We start from the raw sequence: 6,000 nt of genomic DNA, 5'->3' as shown, positions 1-6,000 counted from the left end.
CGCCTCCGCCCGCACGCCCCGACCGCCTCTCCTCTCCTCTCCTCTCCTCTCCTGCCCGCCCCGCGCCGCCCCCCCGCGCTCACAGCCGGGCTCTGCGCCGCCCCGACCGCCCCCGCCGGGGCTCAGCCTGCAGCGACACCGTGTGCTGCTCACAAGCCTCGCACCAGCCCCGCGCCCACCGCTCGCCTGCGCTCCGACTTTTTCCTTTCTTTCCTGCTTTCCTTCTTCCTCTTTCTTCCTTCTCATTTAGTCTGTTCTATTCTTTCTACTCTCTTCTTCTTCCGTTCCCTTTTCTGCATTCTTCTTCTCCTTCAACTCTCTTCTTTCTTCTGTTCCGTCTCTTCTTTCTTCTGTTCCGTCTCTTCTTTTCCTTCTCCTGTTCCTTCTTGCCCTGCATTCCCCGAGTCTTCTCTCCCTGTCCCTTCCCATTCCATCCTTCTCTCTTCTTCACCTTCACTGACTGCTCGACAGTCGCCTCCAGCGCCGCTGTGGAGATGATCAAAGGCAGAGCCATCAGCGATAATTACGGGGCACTATCGCTAATTACGGGTCGCTGGACTCCGCCCTAAGAGCGAGGCTGTTAGGAACCATCTCCGTTCACCGGATAGAGGTAATGTGGGTGCGTCCCAGTAATCTCCTTTATCCTTTCTTTCTTCTCCCAAGCCTCGCATGCTCCATGCCACCGACCCCGCCGTCCTTTTCCTTCCATAGATTTCTTTCTTTCCGTCTGTCTTTCTTTTTCCTTTTCTCTGTGCAACGTTTTCGTTGTCTACTTTCTTGTCTTCCTTACTCTCCCACCGCATTCTATCTTTCCCTTTTTCTTTTCTCCTTCTTCTCAAGTTCCTTTCTTGCCCTGCCGTCCATGAGTCTTCACTCCGCTTCCCCTTTCCCTTCCATCCTTCTCTCTTCTTCACCCCCCTGGCAGCTCCCCAGTCCCCTCCGGCGCCGCAGCAGTGACCGTTAAATTCCCAGCCCTAGGTGCTAATTACTGAGCAGCAGCGCTAATTACGCATACTCTGAACAAAGGGGAGGCTATTAAGGACCAAGTCCATTCAGCGACTGTAGAAAACCTCTTTGCACCCTGGTCTTTTCCTTTATCGTTTCTTCCTTTCTTTCTCTACTTTCTCATCTTCCTTTTGTAATTACTTTCTTAGTCATTTCTGTCTCGCTTTTTCGTTTTTATTTTAAGTTCTGTTACTTTGCTTGTTTTCTCTTCTTCTAAGAGCGAGGCTGTTAGGAACCATCGCCATTAACCGGACAGAGGTAATGTGGGTGCGTCCCAGTAATCTCATTTATCGTTTCTTTCTTCTGAAAAGCCTCGCACGCTCCATGCCACCGACCCCGCTGTCCTTTTCCTTTCATAGATTTCCTTCTTTCCGTCTTTCTTTCTTTTCCCTTTTCTCTGTGCAACGTTTTCGTTGTCTACTTTCTTGTCTTCCTTACTCTCCCTCCGCATTCTCTCCTCCCCTTTTTCTTTCCTCCTCCTTCTTTTTTTTCGTTGTTGCCCTGCCGTCACCGAGTCTTCACTCCCCTTTCCCTTTTCCTTCCATCCCTCTCCCTCCTTCACCCCCGCTGGCAGCTCCCCAGTCGCCTCCGGCGCCGCGACAGAGACCGTCAAAGTCGCAGCCGTAGGTGCTAATTACGGAGCAGCAGCGCTAATTACAGGTACTCTGATCAAGAGAGAGGATGTTAAGGACCAAGTCCATTCAGCGCCTGTCGAAAACCTATTTGCATCTCGGTCATTTCCTTTATCTTTTCTTCCTTTCTTTCTCTTCTTTCTCATCTTCCTTCCGTTATTATTTCCTTGGTCATTCCTGCCTCACTGTTTTGTTTTTATTTTCTGTTTGTTTACTTGTTTTCCCTTTTCTTTTCCGGCTGCCTTCTTTCTTCCTTCCAATCCTCTCAGTTTCCGTGCCATGGTAATAAAATGGTTTATCCTTCCATTTTTCTCCTTTCATTCTCGCTATCTCTTGCTTCATTCGGACTTGCTTTTCTCTCTCTATTCTTCCTTCCTCCTCTTCTCTACCTTCTTCTGCCTAAAACCTTCTCTTCTCTTTCTTACCTCTTTGCCTCTGCTTTCGCTCCTCTCACATCACGGTTACCCTAGATTTTTTTCCTTCATTTCTCTTTCTTTCTCATTTCCTTTCTCTTCTTTTCATTTTTTTTCGAGTTCTTTTTTGTCCTTCTTTTCCAACTCTTTCTTTCTTTTTTATGCTCCAACCTGCCCTACTTCTGCTTCCCCTTCACTTCTGCTTCCACACTTGATTCCTTTTTTCTTTTTCGCCTCCACCAATGTAGTTTACATTTGACCATCGGCAAACTCCTCCTGCACCACTCTTTCCCTTTTGAAAAAAACACATGCTCTTCAGCCTCCGGGCCTCTCAGGGACACAGAAAATATCACAGCAAGGCCATCTCATGACAAAGCTCTGCTACACCACGACAGAAACCACCAACCACACCAACACAAGACCAAGCTCCAGACACTTGGACGTTTAATAAAACACACTCCAAAAAGTCCAGACAACACATGGGGATTTCCAGTGGGGAAATCGCACCTATCACAGATCAACACAACAAACCTTCAACATGGATAAAAAGCACGGGGTACCCACAGCTCACAAACTACAGAGCATGTTCCTTCCACCTGCATGCCACATGTCAAGCTTTTCTTCTTCTCTTGGGCAGGCATGCACTGCCAATGCATCACATCCTTGGTACCCAGGGCCATCAGTCCCCGCAGAATCATTCTCTCTCCTCAGCATGAGCCACACTTCAGTCAGCCAAACAAATCCACAAAGAGAAGACCATGACATCTTGTATGAGATCATCCCAGCGACGTTCAACACACCCACTCTAGGAAACACACTCGAGTCCCTCTCCCACCTGTCCTTCTGCCTCCCACTTGCACGACAGGAATGGAACAAAAGCAGGCAGTGGTGTTTTGCTGATCCACATCTAGACACATGACAAGCAAGACAATATTCCATTGATCTAACATAAACATACTATGACAAAACAGGAATAAAAGTATATCTGACTCAAATTCACCCTATTTGGGTATCGTTGACTTACCTGTAGTATCCCTGGCCGCTTCTTCAGAAAAGGAAACGTTTTGGACAAAAGAATTGGTTCCAAGAGATATTTTCCCTTAATGTTATCAGCTATTTCTGGTGAAACCAAGCAGAAAAAAATTACTCTTGTTCTCCAAAAGCTTTGAAATCATGGAACAGTACCAGTGCTCCTTTATGCACAGTGCACCGTGCTCCATTATGCACTTCAATCACATGGGAAGCTAGAAGTAGACCTGAAACATAACAACATTCTCTCAATGGCAACCTCAGCTCCAGAGAGTGGAAAGCCATCCCCAACACTGATGGCCAGATTCCCAAACCTCTGCAACCTGACAGCTGCCAAAATTCTGACCTCTGCATCTCATCCAGTACTACCAACATATTGTCAAAAAGAGAGAAGGGAAAATCAAAAGGGTGGGAGTTTTTGCTAAGAGGAGAGAAGAAAACCAATGGCACCCAGGCCATGGTATTGAAATGCAAAGTTCACCCCTACCTTGAAGAGACAACTCTCCTGCCCCGGCCTACCAAGACTAAGAGCAGAAAGATACCCAAGGAGAGGGTCACAGAAGCCTGGCAGCACCACCAAAATTTGTAAAGGTTTCTGTTTGAGCAACAACATTCCACCTCAACACCTGGGCATTAAAGGCATGCGTGGATGATTCTCCACTTCTTCCCCACTGACATAGACCACGTTCTATGTCCCCAGTACCTTCATTTCCACCAGGAAAGACTCTTTTCTACTAGAAGTCACCCTCCTTGTCACGTATGAACAAGCCCTCCATGCCTCTAGGAGCATCACTACCACAACAACCAGACATTGCTCCACCACAAGAACTTGCCCCAGCTCTAGACACCACTCTGACCATGACCCAGGTCTCCACACATCCTCTAATTGATTTACCTGTAGTGTCCTTGGTTGCTTCTTCAGAAAATCATACAGTTTCAGAACATCAGAATTGAGTCTAAGAGATATTTCCCCTTAATGTTATCAATAATTTCTGGTGAAAAAAGGCAGAAAGAATTTACTCTTTCTCCAAAAACTTGGAAAACACTGAACAGTGCGCCGTAACCCCTTAGGAACATCTATTGCAAGGGAAGCAAGAGGCAGACCTGAAAGCTAAGATCATTCTTAACTCCAGAGTGGGGAAAGCCATCTTCTACACTGATGGCCACACATCCAAACCCCTGCAACATGACAGCTGCCAGGATTCTGACCTCTGCAGCTCAGCCAGTATTACTAACACACTGCCAACAAGACAGAAGGGAAACCCAAAAGGTGATAGTTTTGCTAAGACTAAAGAAGAAAATCAAATGAACCTAGGGGTTGGCATTGAAACACAAGGTTTTCCAGCAACTTGGATACAGAGAGCACTCCAGCCCCAGCCTAGCAAGACCAAGAGCAGAAAGATAACCAAGGAGAGGGTCAGAGAATCCTAGCAGCAGTGACAAAATTCATAAAGGTTTCTCTCTGACTCATAATATTCCACCTCAAAACCAACAGATTAAAGGCATGTGTGGCTGATGTCTTCACAAGCAGTAACAGCACAGAGAAAAACAGCTACCTAAGATATGCAGAAATTCTAGAGATCCTGAGAAGACCCCAGGCAAAAAACTCTGTGCTGGGCATCTTTCCAAGGTTTTTTTATTGGAAACGTCTATCACAACCTCTGGGGAATGATATGTCCAGCTAAGTAGATACTCTTCAGTTCTTTAAAGTCCACATTCTGTACAACATCTCCATTTCCTCAGGGAAGACGCGTCCCTGCTCAACATCATCCTCGATGTGACACAGGCCCTAATCCATAACAATCAGGAGATCTCTGCAATAATATCCACTCATTCTTCCACCATAAGAATGTGCCCCAACAAGAAAACCCACTCTGTCCACGACCCAGGCCTTCACATACTCTTACCTTCCCTCACCATTGGCCCAAGGAATATCTGGAGGGATGCAAACACATACGACGTCTGGCAGAATAATACCTGAGCTTCAACCTGAATGTTTTGTACCTTTTCAGCCATCCCAGGTCCAAACACCACAAAGAAGCATGGCAGTGATTTTACAGATCCTGTCAGTAGAGCTGAGACACCTCTGATCTCAGGCCACATGGATTGTGTTTTGCAAGAGAACCACAGCAAATGATGAAGCACAAGGACCCTCAGGATTCCAACTGGGTGGCAGAATTTGTACCACAGAAAACCCAGAGCTGGGCTGGTCAGAAGGATCTGGGCTGTTAAAGCACATATGTGAGCTAAGCAATACTGGGGGACATCATCTCTACTGAGGCCCGTGGTGCAAGCTCACAAGTAGGAGACATCAAGCACAAACAGATTAAACTCACCTCCTCATCGCATCCACTTATAAACTCCAACAGAGGAGGAGCAAAGAAACTTCACAGCAACTTCAATGGCTCTGGAAGCTACTAGAGATGCACAGCCACTACACAATGACTGAAGGCTGAAGAGCTACCCACATACAATACTACACTTGCACTGTGCAGTATTGAGTTTGTATATTCTTCTGTCAGTATTCATTTTAATTATTTTTCGCTTCCTTTACAGTTCTGTTAATCTGTCTTTATCCCAGCCCACGAGTTATACATTTATCTTTCCCATTCTCTAAAGAAGAAAAGCAAAGGGACCCAGGACACGGTATTGAAATGCAAGGTTTCCCAGCAACTTGAGTACAAAGAGCACTTCTGCTCCTTCCCTAGCAAGACCAAGAGCAGAAAGGCACCCAAGGAGAGGGTCGGAGAATCTCAGCAGCAGTGAAAATATTCATTAAGATTTGTCTTTGAAAACATTCCACCTTAAAACCAAGGGATTAAAGGGATATGTGGCTGATGTCTTCACAAGCAGTAAAATCACAAAGAAAAACAGCTCTCTGAGACATGCAGAACTCCCAGAGATCCTGAGAAGACAGCAGG

The sequence above is a fragment of the Cuculus canorus genome, chromosome 14, assembly GCF_017976375.1.
Source record: "Cuculus canorus isolate bCucCan1 chromosome 14, bCucCan1.pri, whole genome shotgun sequence".
In the NCBI taxonomy this organism is placed as follows: Eukaryota; Metazoa; Chordata; class Aves; order Cuculiformes; family Cuculidae; genus Cuculus; species Cuculus canorus.
This window is presented reverse-complemented; position numbering follows the sequence as displayed.